We start from the raw sequence: 13813 nt of genomic DNA on the forward strand, positions 1-13813 counted from the left end.
ATTAAATCACGGAAAAAAAAAGTACCTTCCCAGCAGCCTCCTGGTCCCTGGTTCCCTATAATATATTTGGTGCGCAGTAATCCACGGGTAACTGAAACCGGAGAAAATAATTCCACGGATTTCATGACCCATAAGCACACAAGAAATGAATGAGTCGGCTACTCAGACCCCAAGCCTACCCTGCCACTCCTGAATACCATGGCTAATCTTCCCTGACCTCAACTCTTTTGGACCAGCTCCGCACGGCCCTCAACATTTCAGAATCTACCTCCTCTTTAAATTACTTCATTGATCTAGCATTAACTTCTTAGGATAGTGAATTCCAAACAGGCATCCATTTAAAATGGAGATGTAAAGGAATTTCTTCTCTGCAGATAGTTACAGAATAAGGGGACTCTGACTACATCGCAGTTAGGTTTCTCTGCTAAAGGGAACATCTTATCAACATCTCAGAATTTTGTATACAAGGATATATAGCACGGCACGGTGGCACAGTGGTTAGCACTGCAGCCTCACAGCGCCAGAGACCCGGGTTCAATTCCTGACTCATGCGACTGACTGTGTGTAGTTTGCACATTCTCCCAGTGTCTGCGTGGGTTTCTTCCGGGTGCTCCGGTTTCCTCCCACAGTCCAAAGATGTGCAGGTCAGGTGAATTGGCCATGCTAAATCGCACGTAGTGTTAGGTAAAGGGGTAAATGTAGGGAATGGGTGGGTCACACTTCGGCGGGTCGGTGTGGACTTGTTGGGCCGAAGGGCCTGTTTCCACACTAAGTAATATAATCTAATCTAATATGGTCCCTCTTTCAATCTGCCATTGTCACCCTTTACCTCAAGGAAAAGAAAACCCTTAACCCCACCATCTTTGAAAATTACCATCTTATCTCTGATCTCTCCAGAGTCCTTGAATATGTTATCAGCTCCCAAAATAACTTCCCACCTTTTCTGGAACTTCCCCTTAGGTTTTCTTCCCTGCCACAATACCAAAAAAAGTGCTCTCAAAATTACAATTGACATCCTATGTCACTAAAAGAAAAGGAAACTTTCCTTCCTCATCCTGCTCAACTTGTCTGGAGCCTGTGACACTGAATCTACAACCTCAGGCCAATTGCTCTCAGGAAATGCATTCAATTCCCACAACAGCACCTGATGGAATTAAAATTCACTAATAAATCTGGAATTGAAAGCTAACCTCAGTAATAATAGCCATGAAACTACTGATTATTGTTTTAAAACAAAACTCGCAGTCCTTCAGAGGATGAAATCTGCTCGTTAACCTGTCTGGCCTAAATATGATTCCAGAACCATAGCAACGTGATTGAGTCTTAGATCCCCCAACACACTTCAGTTCAAAATGTAATTAGGATCAGCCACAAATGCTGGCCTTTCCTGAAGTTGTACTTGACTCGAAACATTGACTGTTTCTCCCTCTACAGATGCTGCCAGAATGGAATTTCTTCAGTATTCTTTTTGAAGGCATGGCAGTAACTTTCATGTGTATACTGATAACACCCAGCTCCAACTCATCATTATCTCTTTCAACTCCTCTACTGCTGTTGTCAGGTTGCTTATCCAATCAGTACTGGATGAGCAGCAATTTCTTCCATAGACTTGTCTTTTCTCTCATTTGACATTCAATACATCAAAGATCAACTGAACTCTATGCCATGTCTCAATTCACATCAAGTCCCAGTCCCTTACTATTTTCTTGATAGGCAGTTCCTCGGGATCAAGGATGACGCATCCAGTCCAGTTCAATGGGTTCTGAGATGGCTGATAATTCTAATGTGTGATCTGCAGAGTTTGCCATGTGCAGGCAAGATGGTACTAAAAGACTCTGGTAGATGAGTTGCTTGGAGGGTTGTGCAGGCTTTCCAACATTTTGACTTATCTTCTGAATGACACCCAAAGTCTCTCAATGTTCTCAACATGACTAATTTTATCACAACTTCCAATGTGCCAGTCATGGAAAAGAGTACGGAGGTCCAGGATCTGAGGTTAACATTTCTATTTACAGGGATGTGATCCCAACATTCTTAAATCGTTTGAAGATAGATTGATAGAGTGGTCAAGAAGGCATACGGCATGCTTTTCTTCATCGGACAGGGTACTGAGTACAAGAACTGGCAGGTCATGTTACAGTTGTACAGGACTTTGGTTCAGCCACATTTGGAATACTGCTGTAATTTTCTTTGTTCTTGTCTTTGAGAGTGACAACTTACAGTGATTACCTCAAAGCACAAGAGTGCCACCAGCATTCCTCTAATTCCTGTGCTCACCTACTTAGAATGGCTTCCAGTCAAGCAATATCTTGATATTAAAAATTCTCTTGGTTTTCAAATCCCCCCATAACCCTATCCCTGCAAACTCCTCAATTTTTTTTATTTTTTTCCAAAAGATATATGCTTATCTAATTTGGTGTGTTTGAGCATACGATTTTAATTGCTCCACCATTGAAGGCTGAGCCTTCAATTTTTATGTTTGAAGCTTTAGAATTCTCTAGCTAACCTTCCTCTTTCAATAAACACCTTAAAAACAAGTTGTTTTAATTCTCTCTCCTAATATGGCGCAGTGTCATACTTGGGAGTGCCTTGGAACATTGTTACATTAAAGGCATTATAAGTAGGGTAAGTCTCCAAAAAGCGTGTGCACACACACACACACAACTTGTAACTGCAAATTTTTGACAGGTTCCATGTTTGCCCTGTATAGGACAATGTCGGAAAGATTATTCCTGGGGGGGGGGGGGTAGGATACACCCCTCTGTAGAACTCCAGGGAAACTGTGGGGAGAGAGAGGGCGGGAGGTCAGTCATTTAGAGACGGAGCCTGTTTAAATCACTGTAAACAAAAGACGCAATCACTGCTGAAAACACGTCTTTGATGTAATGTTGCTACCGGGACCTCAAGATCTCCTTGGGATAATCCGATTTTCAGATAATTGGTATTCGGATAATCAAGTCTCCTCTGTAGTTTCTGTGACAGGATCAACTACCTCTACAAAGGCTAAGAGTGAACCTCAAAACTCAGCTGAATTCATAGCCAGATGTTTATCCCCCCCAGGACCCAGAGTAATATCTTTTACAATTTTTGAACATTTTTCTCTTGCAAGTACCACACAGCATCTTCTAGCTGGAAGAGCAAGATTCAAATTCACTAATAACTTAAAAGGCATGTTTATCAAACAAATCAAAAACACTTACTGAAGCACTACTGCTTTACATTTCAGTGACATGTGTTTTGGCAAAGGCATTGGAGGGTTTATTTACACAACTACATATTGCAAGAAGTCATAAGATAGACTGCAAATATTTTCTGCCTGTAAGGAGATCTCAGCCTTAACCCTTAAGGGGGTTATACATTGTACATATTCACGAACAATAAAAACACACAAGTGTTAAAAAGGCTACAAGGAAGGTTTACTACTGCATTAATTACATTGTGACCTTCTGAATCAATTAAATTATGATTAGTGGCTTGAAAGCTTATCATAACGATTTGATGTTTTACTCAATATTAGACGATAATATTGTTAAAACCAATACTAGTGCTCCACAGAACAAGTAAATTCAAGCTTCTGAGCTTAATATATTATAAAATCTCTTTTTTTAAAATCACGAATTTTAAAAAATCTCTAAACATGAAACAGATTTTTAAATATTTGTTTATAGTTTTATTATAGAAAAGAGATAGGTTATAAAATATCTATTAAGCTCAGAAGCCCAAATTCACTTGCTCTGTGGAACAGAAGTGTAAGATTTAGCACTTGTACATGTATAATAATGTTAGATCCTACAACACACCAAACCTCTACTCATTTAATCTATCTAGTGCAGCTGGGTATCAACCTTAGTAAATGATAAAACATTGCTGGTGGTATAAGGCATTCTTTTTGGTTCTGGAAAACTAGGAGTGAATCAAAATTTTCTAATCTAGACATTGGAAAATTCAGGTTCAGCCTTGGATAAAGTAGGCTCAGATTCAGGGTGGCACATTTGCATACGTTGCGACATTTCTCACGTAAAATGTACTTCGGTCTTTATACAAAGAGAACAGTTTTATATCAATGGAATTGTTAAAAACAAATTTAAGCACGCTTCCATCTCAGTTAAAAGGAAGAAAATCAAAAGTTTAATTTTCCCAAATGTGACCGTATATAAATAATTTCATACTTATATTCAGCTATTTAAAACTATTTCCAAAATGTTTATGCAACACGTTTCAACAAGAGCTATCTTGAAATACCCTTTCAATATCAATTTTAAACAGTGTTTTGTATCTTGCTGAAACTACAGCAGGACTTCCTACCTTAACAACTAACCTGGCAATTTCAAGTCAATTTAGAACATAGAACAGTACAGCACAGAACAGGCCCTTCAGCCCACGATGTTGTGCCGACCAATTTCACAAAATAATAGCTCACCAAAGATCTCTGTGCACTCAAGCTCAAAGAGCTTTGGTACAGGAATACAACTGAAACTGTTCTATGAATTGAGTTACTGGATCCAGTTCAAGAATCATCTCAGTGTTTGTAGAATTTAACTTCCCATTTGACTTAGTCTGGTAAAATTTCAAGCACATAATGATCGCCAAGACCGAGACATAGTGCTAAATGGAACAGAACCCTTATTTCCACATTCAGCATAGTAACTATTTGTATCACCATAAAAGAGCAACCTATAATGTAAATACTTCCACAAACCAGTAATGAACACCCAATTATACAACAACAAATAGCAACTATTATAATTTTATCTCATAAGCATATTTAGCAGGATGAAACAATAGGTACACCTGTTTTCGAATAATTATGATTATACTGTTCACAGCTCCGGTAAGGGGGCAACAATCATTCCGTTTACTTAGAAATTTTATCCATTCTCCTGAAACTAATATCTTACAAACATTTATAAGTCAAAAGACTTAACCCTCTTATAATGACCTCATTTCCCTTTCTTATTTAAAATACTTTAATACGGTTGCTTAAATTTTTGATCTCCTAAACATTTGCTTCTGGTAATTTACAAAACTACGTATCATCTTATTTCACACTTCGTTATTAGGCAAAACGATTCTCCTCTCAGTATTGTTCAGGCTAGAGGATCTATCTAATTGAAGCCAAACTGTAGAGCAGTTGAAATTTGGTACTGAACTTTTAACAGGATGCAAACTGTTACAAACACTAGCTTCTACATGTTGACCACGAACTGCATTTTTTTGGGGCAAAGGAATTTAAAATATTTTTGGAGGCTTCAGGCTGAATATCTACAAAACAGACTGTACAAACATTGGGTGCAATATGGCTCATAATGGCCATTGGTGGGAGCAAAGTTTGGCAGGTCCAGTACATGCATCACATTTAAAGGCAACTTAGCAGTCTTCCTGCCAGCCACACAAAAGGAGGGCAATAGACAGGATACAGAACAAGAGAGGTCAAGCATGAACAGCTGAATGTAATTAGATAGCACCAATGTCCAGTGACCCCTCAATGAAGGTGTTCCCACCAGGAATGCAGATCTCTTGGCCTTACTGACCTGACTGCTATGATTACTTATGTCTTGTCCTGCCATCGGTTGCATGGGATGTCCCATGATTGATGCAGCAATGAGCAACTGCCTGAAATATCCTACAAATATTTCCAGAAGACACCTCAATCGAGCCTTGAAACTAAAACATTAAGCACCACAGTTACCTTCATCACTACACACAACTTTTCCTTGAACACTCCAAATGGGTTTGTTAACTGCCTAACAGCAAAGAATGAATCTTTGGAGGCACAAGTGTTCTGACATTTTCATGAAACAGAATCTCTCTCTGTGATGACAGCATCACTGGCAAGGCCAGAATTTGCTGTCCATGTCCAGTTACTTTGAGAACAAGATGGTGAGCCGTTTTTTTTTGAGCCATTACAGTTCACCTGGTGTAAGTACACTCATTGGAAGAGAGTTCAAGATTTTGATCAGTGGCAGTGAAGGAATAGCAAGATGAGAATTTGCATATTATAGTATTCGCTTGCATGTTCTGTCCTTATTCTCTTAAACAGAAGAGATTTCAGATTTGGAAAGTGCTGTTAAAGGATGCTTGACAAGTTGCTGCAGTATGCCTTGCATACACAGTGCTGCTGGTGATGTACATCAGTGGGAGATGGTGTCAAAGTTGAAGATAATGGATTGGCTGCCAATCAATTAGGCTCATCTGTCTTAGATGGTCCAAGTTCCGTGAACATTTTTGGAACTGCACATTTAGGAAAGTGGAAATTCCAGCACACCTCAACTTATACTTTGAAGATAGTATATAAATTTGAGAATCAGGAAGTAGTTAATTGCTGCAAAATCTCCAGCATCAGATCCACAGTTGTAGGCACAGTAATTATAAGCTGGACCATAGGTTAACTCAATGGTATTTCTAACATCCAAAGAGTTTGCTACACTTTTCACCTGGATAGTGTCTCCTACCAACAACAGCCTGCATTCTTAGTCCTGTGCAAACCCCTCATCTGCACTGCCTTGCACTACCATGAGATTGCTGTTCTTCTGTCTACTGCAGGCCCATTCCATGTAGCTGCATCTGGCACTCACCCCTACTCTTCTCTCCAACTACATCATCTCAGAATTAGATCTCTCAAGGTTCAAAATCTCTCAAAATTGCCTGCAATAAATGAAGTAAAATTGGGAGCATTTCATTCCCTTACCCGAATTTTTCTTTAAAAAAAAAACTCATTTGAAAATATTGCTTAACACAATGGCTTCCATCCTCCAGTAACCATTCAACTGCCATTGATGTGTCACGGTCTTTCAGGTGGCAAGCTCTGCTCTCCTTGGAACCCATGCACCCCAGTTAAAATTTGAAGTTATTTTAGTGAGTTGAGAAGATTTGTAGCTCAGGTTGAGCTTCTGGATGTAGGTTTGCTCGCTGAGCTGGAAGGTTCATTTCCAGATGTTTCGTCACCCTACTAGGTAACATCTTCAATGGACCTCCGGGCGAAGCACTGCTATTTAAAGCAGAAAGTGCGAATAAAACCAAAAATCTGAATCTCACTATCAAATTAAAATAATACTGATACAAACAGGTTTGAAAGTTCAGTATTTTAAAAGGATTGAGTGAATTGAAATTCTATACCCATTATGATTTCTAATTGCCCATACCAAACTCACTTTGGTGCAATGAATGAACGGTCAAAGGCAGCTTTCTAAAGGAAAAGGCACATGAATTACACTTATACACCTTTGTTTTAAAAAAAAGAACAGGATTCTTTCAACAAAATTGTTGCCCCATTTCCCAAGCAATCTCTTTAGTCTCTGCTTCTTGGCTTGCCAGCATCTTTTCCCATTTCATTTATCTTAAAATCTGTCACTTGCAAGTCAATTTCAAACAAACTTATACCAACTGACAATCAATATCAGTACCAATTTAACACATTTTCTGCAAAGAGGAATTGCAAAGATATTTTTGAAGTTACCACCTTTTGTGTTCACCTCTGCACTACAAAACAATTTCCACTGTAAAAATATATATTATTTGGCCTCCTTGTTACCACAGCAAGATCTCTTGCAATGCACACAGTGGCAAAGGAAGCATACTGTCGATCTTCTGGTTGCAATTTAATGAACGCTAAGTGATGTTTGTACCACCCTTCATCTTATTTTCATAATCTTTAATATTACATGCATGATGCACAACTACAAATGCACTCATTCAAGGCTACCTTGGTAATGGATTAAAGATAATCAGTACTCCCACAAGGGAAGGAAATGGTCTGTTTTCTGAGGTTTTCTGCCCTGACAATATAGAAGGGCAACAAGAATATCATATAGTAGCCAAATTAGACTTTATTTATCTGAAAATATCATTGCACAGAATAAAATAGCTCAGTTTAGCTAGTTGATTCTAACTGCACATTCTTTACATTATGTATCTGTTTAAAAAAAACAAATCACAAATGCAATTCAACTGCATTTAAAAATCACTAATATATTTAATAATATCTGCACTTTAGCAATTAATCAACTATAAAAGTTACTTACATATTCGTAAAAATTTGGACAGCCTTAATTTGACTTTAAAAATTGTGACTGCAACAACTATATGAATGTTAGTCACTGGATACCAGAATAGTTCAAAGTGTGTTCTTGTTACCAACCGAACAGCCAGCCTGGTTTCAGAAAAACAACAGGTTTACTGGGAACTACTAGCTTTCAGGGTGCTGCTCCATCAGGTCACTAGTGGGGCAGGATCATAAAACACAGAATTTATAGCAAAAGATCACAGTATCATACAATTAAAATGATATATTATACAAACCTAGACAGCTGTTGAGGCTTTCATTTTTGCGAGTGGGTTGCAAGTTTTAGTTCATTAATACGTAAATCTCAGAACTCCTTTTAAGACACATTCGACGTGCCTTTTTTATAAAACCTTAAGTTATCTCAACTCAGGCAATTTATTAAAGGTGTGAGGTTTGAGTCTGTCAATATCCCAATCTTGAGTCAGACTGGTTCTATTTCTAAAGTAGGAATTTATAAAATGTTATATGGATTGACGGCCTATAGGTTGTGTGCTTTTTGAACAAAAATAGAATGTATCTGCAAATACAAATTCACTCCATGGACTCATATGTGCATGCATGCAGGTGAGAATGAATGCACACGAGAGAGCGTGTGCTTGCATGTGCTTGGGAGTGTGTGCTTGAGTGTGATGGAGTATAAGCCTGTGAGAGGATGTATGCTGGGTGTGAATGTGGGAGGTGTACGTGTATGCGTCTGAGAGTCTGCGTGAGTGTGAGAGTATGTAAGAATGTATGTATGCGCGAGAGAGTGAGAGAGATTGTATAGTGTAGTGGGGTCATCTGAAGTGTGACATGAACCAATGGTCCTGGTACCGAACTTAGCTATCAGCTTCTGCTCAGCCACTCTGCATTGTTGCATATCCCGACGTCCACCTTGGAGATTGGTCACCCAAAGATCCGAGGCCAAATGTCCATGACCACTGAAGACTTAACAGCAATCTAGGTTTGTTCAATACATCATTTTAATTGCATGACACTGTGACCTTTTACTATAAATTCTGTGTCTTATGATCCAACCCCACTAGTTACCTGAAGGAGCAGCATTCTGAAAGCTAGTACTTCCAAATAAACCTGTTCGACTATAACCTGGTAGGAGAAACTGAAGACTTCAGATGCTGGAGATCAGAGTTGAATGGAATGCTGGAAAAGCATAGTCAGTCAGGCAGCATCCGATGAGCAGGAGAACCGACATTTCAGGCACAAGCCCTTCATCAGGAATAAGACTCATTCCTGATGAAGGGCTTATGCCCGAAACATTGATTCTTCTGCTCCTCGGATGCTGTCTGACCAGCTGGACTATAACCTGGTGTTGTGTAATTTTTAACTTTGCCCACTTCAGTCCAACACCAGCACCTCCACATCAAAGAAGCAAAGCAGTTGAGAAAGGGTAAAGATGTGACAACAAGAAGAAAGCTCCTAGTCAACCAGGGACTTACCTTTTCTCTGTCAGTGTTGTTTCTCCTTAATCTTTCACCTTCCCTTTCTACTCCTTTAAATATGGACTGATTTCACTTTTATTTCTTACATCCCCTTTCTCTACTGTAGGGCTCCATGCTATGAAGGACTGTTAGTGTATATAACTTTGGTTCAAAACAACTTATTGTTTCATAATATACTTGTCAGCTCCCACTAATTCAGAGATCACAAACTTTGCTGTTATGTCCAACTTCTAGAATAAAACTACATTAAACCAAGTATGAAAACCTACCTTGGGACCTACTACAAACAGTTCAAAGGAATACCAAGTAGAGTGATCCACTCCACCCTCCTCCCTGACCTATCATCTTCATCCCCCTCCCCCACTTACCTATGCTACTTTCTCCCCACCTCCACCCTCCTCCAGCTTATCTCTCCACCCTTCAGGCTCTCTGCCTTTATTCCTGATGAAGGGATTTTGCCCGAAACGTCGATTTTACTGCTCCTCGTACGCTGCCTGGACTGCTGTGCTCTTCCAGCACCACTAATCCAGAATCTGGTTGTCATCATCTGTTTTTACCTTGATGTTAAATTGCACAGTTATTTAAATGTCAATGTTTTATGCTTTACTACTACGCTAATCTGGCTAAACTAGGAGAGGAGGGCTTTCAGTTTGTCGATTTTATGCTATACAGAAGAGGGCAAGAATAGGGGAAAGAAAAGGGGTACAACGGTGCAGCGAGGGGAGGCAGATAAGTCACCAAAGGGAGCAGACATAGCGTGTAGACAGGTTAGGAGAGGATAGCTGAGGGGATAGAGAGAGCAAATAAGAAATGGGAGGGGGGAAGCGGGGAGCCTAACACAAAAGTGGACGAGGGGCAGGGGAGCTGGGCAGCGGGGCCGGACTAGACCAGACAACAAATGCAAATTAAAATTAGGAATTGCAGGCGCTGTTGATCACTTTCTCCGCCGGGGGCCAGGCTCTCACCTTGCCCTAGTCTGCACCCGCGACGGCCGCAAAACTTGAGAGAGTAGCGCCCTCACAGTTAGGAGTGGCCAACCCAACATCTGGGGAAGGGGAGGACAACAGGGAAGGGGAGGACAACAGGGAAGGGGAGGACAACAGGGAAGGCTGCTTTCCCCCCCATCACCAAGTTCCCAGCTGCAGATTCAGCAGCAACAGATTCCGATCCATACACACCCCAAACACGGGGGGGGGGGGGAAGGGCACATTCCTGGCTGACAGCACCATCAAGCAATGGGATGCCCGGTATCTGACAGCAAAGGCCAATCGGAGTGGGCAAGAGGCGGGCCTTCCGGCGCAGGCACCCACCGGGCTGTCCGGTGAGTTTGCCAATCCTCCTTCCTGTTTGAGAGAATCTTTTCATGTCAACACTGAACAGGGAGAGACAAAGCCTCAAGTTGGCGGAACTCACTCGCAACATTTCATCAGTCGGTTTCTCCCTCGCTCGCCCGGCAGCAGTTGCTCGCCCACTTTTTGAAGCGCCTCAAAGTTCTCTCCGTTAATGTTTACGTGCGCAGCGGCTCGAGCGGTGACAGCGCCACTGACGTCACGCGGCGTGACCGCCTCGCGCCACTCTCACGCGCCATGACGCCACAGTGGGCGGGCCCTGCCATATGTGACGTCACGACATCCTGAAAGAGGCCGTTCAGCCCGGCAGAGGCAGTCTGTTTTATGCGTGGCAATTAGCAGCGTCAGTTTCGTAGCCAAGCGGGATTTATTTTCCTCAAATCCACACTCAAGTCTGTCATTCAAGTCATTAGTATCTGTTGTAAATAATAATGGCTGGATCATTGATCCGTGTGGCATTCAGTTGGTTATAGGTTGCCATCTTGAAAATGCTCCCCTTAATCCAAACGTTCTATATTCTATTATTTTCCCAATAACAGATGTGAAGCCATTCTGGCCTATCATAACCTGTTTTTTGTCTCCTTCCTTTTTTAAGTAAGGGTGTTACATTGTCAGTTTTCCAATCCTCTGGGACTTTTCCAGAATCCAAGGATTCCAGGAAAATTACTACTAGTGCATCCGTTATCCCTGTAGATATTTACTTTGTTACCTTAGGATGCATCCTGTCAGGTTCAGGGGGACCATATAGTCTTTAGGCCCATTAGCACGTTTTCTCTAGTGATGATTATTACATTGATTTCCTTTCCTCCTTTTGCCCCTTGAACATTGAGTAACTATGCTATTTGTGTATTCTACTGTGATGCGATTCAAAGTATTTATTCATATTCTCTGCCATTTCCTGGTTCCCCCTTATTATTTTCCCAGCCCCATTCTGTAAAAGGCCAGTGTTCATTTTGGCTTCACTCTTTTATTTAAATAAGCTCTTTCTGTCTGTCTTGATATTACTTCCAAGTTTACTGTAAAATTTTATTTTCTCTTTTTTTTGATTTGTATTTTGTTGATTTTTAAAACTTTATCAAACCTCTAGTGTACCAATGCACTTTGCCAATTGTATGTTTATTCCTGCACTCTGATGCTGTTGATTACTTTCCTGGTTGACCATAGCTAGGTGAGATCTTTCGTATAATCCTTCTTCCTCTCTGGAATTTGTTTTTACTGTGAGCCATGAACTATTTTCTCAAATGTCTGCCATTGTTCCTCAACTGTCTTTGCTGCTAAACCCCTTCAGAGTCCACTGTAGCCAACTCATTTGCTGTAATTACCCTTATTTAAGCTTCTACCATTTCTAACCCAAGTTTCCCACCCCCCACCTTTCAAACTTCTTTAAAATGGTCACCATTTCCAATAGGTTTTTTTTCTCTGACATAATTTCTTAAAACTGCCTCATTCTGAAATTCACAGCATCCTGGAGGTCCCCTTGAAAAGGGTAGTCTTGAGGGGTACTTCTTTCAGGAACAGCAGTGAAGCCACAACACCAGACCATGCCACTTGATCTGAGGTTGCCATCCGGGTTACTGCAGTCTTGGCTGCCCGATATCAGAGGCTGACTTTGACCTACGGTGCCATGAACCCATAGTGAAGACTATCCCCCTTGACTTGACTGAGCACTACTAACAACAAGGACTAACTTAATGTCTGCAGCAAATGGTGTACAAGACAGCAGTAAAATGAGCCTGGTGTCTCTGGATAAGGAACTAAAATGCAAAAAAAAGCACAGCATATCAGAGGCAGAGTTGGAGGAGCCAGACCTGGTGTGAAAACACCACAGGAGACGCTACAGGGAAATGAAAGGGCCTACATCCCAGGACTTAAAAGGGTAGGGATGAAGTGATCAGAACAAGGTTGGCCATGGACGATGATTGAAAAGCTACAAGCATCTTTCGCAATGCTCCCCGAAGTGTTGGTCACAGACAAGGGGCCATCATTTACTAGCAGGAAATTCAAGTATTTCCTGAAGTCAAATGGCAATTGGCATGTAAGGACAGCTCCACACCAATGGCTTGGCAGAGAGAGCAGTACAAACTTTGAAGGCACACTTAAAGGAACAGCCTACAGCTTCACTCAATAACAAACTGTCCTAGTCCCTGTTTGATTATAGGACCCCACCTCACGCACTTATCGGGATCGCTCCAGCAGAGTTGCTAATGGGGAGAAGACTCCGCACCTGGTTAAATCTGATCTTCCCAGATGTAGGGGGCAGGGTGAAACGGCAGCAGAAATGCCAATGCTGGACACAAGACGCCTCTAAGCAAGAAAGGCAGTTTACTTCAGGGGATGAAGTTTAGCATAGGAACCACGGGAATGACCCTGCATGGGTAAGAGGCATGGTCAACGCAAGGTCACGTCCTCTGACGTACAAAATTCAGGTAGGTGAGGTGGACCACATGAAAGCTGCAAGCTATTCAAACAGGGCAGGAGCAAACCATACCCAGCCCCTCAGAACATCCAGCAAGCCTGTCAGAACCCAAGGGCTCTCCCCGTTCCCCTTGCGTCAAAGAAACCTCTGAGGACAAGAGGTATGGCAGCCTCGATGCCATTACTGCCTGAAGAAGATGATGAATTTCTTCTGAGATTCTCTGGGCGCAAGAGGTGAGCTACGGTCCAGTATATGCCACCAATATACAAGGCAGAGTCAGAAGAACTGAACCCAGTGTGAAGATGCACCAGAAGAAGCTGTAGGAAAGCTGTAGCCGTGACTACCTGGTCAGGTCCACGCACCCCAACAACCCACCCTCCAGTCCTGGCACCTTCCCCTGCCACCGCAGGAATTGCAAAACCTGCGCCCACACCTCCTCCCTCACCTCCATCCAAGGCCCTAAAGGAGCCTTCCACATCCATCAAAGTTTTACCTGCACATCCACCAATATCATTTATTGTATCCGTTGCTCCCGATGCAGTCTCCT

General features: G+C 41.6%; 1 protein-coding gene and 1 long non-coding RNA gene across 3 annotated transcripts in view; one reads left to right on the forward strand and one right to left on the reverse strand.

The window, feature by feature from the left end:
- LOC122563258 (peroxisome proliferator-activated receptor delta-like) overlaps window positions 1-11375 on the reverse strand; it is an 82547-nt gene extending 71172 nt beyond the window's left edge. For both annotated transcript variants that reach the window (XM_043716900.1, XM_043716899.1), the window contains exon 1: window positions 10915-11375. The gene's annotated coding sequence lies outside the window, so the exon portion shown is untranslated. The remainder of the gene's footprint in view (window positions 1-10914) is intronic.
- The window catches only part of LOC122563259, a 34165-nt gene continuing 31088 nt past the window's right edge, over window positions 10737-13813 (forward strand). The window contains exon 1 of the long non-coding RNA XR_006315546.1: window positions 10737-10822. This is a non-coding gene — a long non-coding RNA (uncharacterized LOC122563259). The remainder of the gene's footprint in view (window positions 10823-13813) is intronic.

The sequence above is a fragment of the Chiloscyllium plagiosum genome, chromosome 26 (assembly GCF_004010195.1).
Source record: "Chiloscyllium plagiosum isolate BGI_BamShark_2017 chromosome 26, ASM401019v2, whole genome shotgun sequence".
In the NCBI taxonomy this organism is placed as follows: Eukaryota; Metazoa; Chordata; class Chondrichthyes; order Orectolobiformes; family Hemiscylliidae; genus Chiloscyllium; species Chiloscyllium plagiosum.